Source organism: Pongo abelii, chromosome 11 (genome assembly GCF_028885655.2).
Source record: "Pongo abelii isolate AG06213 chromosome 11, NHGRI_mPonAbe1-v2.0_pri, whole genome shotgun sequence".
NCBI classification, from domain to species: domain Eukaryota; kingdom Metazoa; phylum Chordata; class Mammalia; order Primates; family Hominidae; genus Pongo; species Pongo abelii.
The window spans coordinates 53161220-53162695 of record NC_071996.2 but is presented as its reverse complement, the minus strand read 5'-3'; positions in this window follow the sequence as shown (position 1 = coordinate 53162695).

The window sequence follows — 1476 nt, the reverse complement described above, 5'->3', positions numbered from 1 at the left end:
AGTGCATATTTTTTTATTTCTAGTATAATAAACAAAATTACGAGTTTTGGAAATTATTTCCCCTAAGGCTTCCAGAAGCAACAGAAGGCACATTCATGAACATTAAGGCAAATAACAACTGGAGAGAACCCAGTTACTCGCACAACATCCTTTTAGATCTGAGTGTAAAGTAGCTGAACACTTCCCGACTGGCTTTTCCCCCATTTTCCCTCACTGCCAATCACCCCATTTAGTTATGAAAATACTTCATTGGTAGTAGTGGCCAAACAGGCAAATATCTATTCAGTAATTAGATTAATAAATGGGATTATTTTAGAATAATAGAATAAGTGCCGGACAGTTCTCTGATGGCCTTGGACAAGCCCAGTTCTCTCCACTTCTCTTGCTTGTAGTTCTCAAGAATGTCTGTAGAATGTGCTGGGACTGCAATGTTCTGAGACAGGGAGAACCTGCCTGAAACAGCCCAAGCCTTATTCCCATTCCTCCCAGGAAATATAACACCTTGAGTTAAGGAGGAACTATTCTGGACAGCCTGGGCTTTGTTCCTTCCTCCTCTGGACACAATATGCCCATCAAACTTTCCCCAGTGGGTCACATTGCTCCTGAGGTAACTCACCCAAGGCAGGCTGCCTTTTGGCATCCTTCAGCTGTGGTGCAAGAAGAGCATGTGCAGTCAAGACTACTTCTGCCCCTGCAGCTTTGTTGAGCCTTGGAGGACTGGCTGACAATGGATCCTAGGCTCCTTTTGTCCCTTACTGTCTATCTGTAGTAATCAACCTGCTTTATATAACTTGTTTGTGAGTGTGCTGTCTCTCACTGGACTCTTTTAAGTGGGTAACCAGTACACGGTGAACCTGCTTCACAATAGGAAACTAAGAACAAGGTCAATTGTAGAGAAGTCAGCCAAAGGTTGGATTATGTTTTAAAATCCTTATTTGAAGGAAGGTTCCAGAAAGTAGCTTTAGATAACCAGGAATGCTTTGATGATTGAGATTTTGGGATTCAGAGACTGCTTCAGACATCCACATGGTGTCACCAGGGAAAAGGCATTAAGCTATTTCGTGAGGAGCATTTTGAGAACTGCTGGCTTGGTGCTACTTTGTCATCCTTGCGACTGAATCTCCGTTTCATGCATTGCAGCCCATTGAGAGCCTGCCCCATATAAAAACATGCCATAAGCATCTTATCCTCTAAGACTAGAGTTGTGGTTAGGATATTTTGCACATCTTAAAAAGATTGATAGTGTTAGAGTAGATTATGAATGTGTGCCTTGAGAACATTTTAATGTCACTGAATCAGATTCAATTTAGCAAAACAGCGTGGGCTGAAAATCATTCTGGTAAACTCTTAGATTTAGTGAACAGATAACCCATCTCGTCAATAGAGCAGGTCTTAACTATAAATCTTGTGCTTGTAATAAGAGAACTATAGTAAATTCACAGGGCTCAGTAGCTATGGCAACTGCAGATTTCAGTC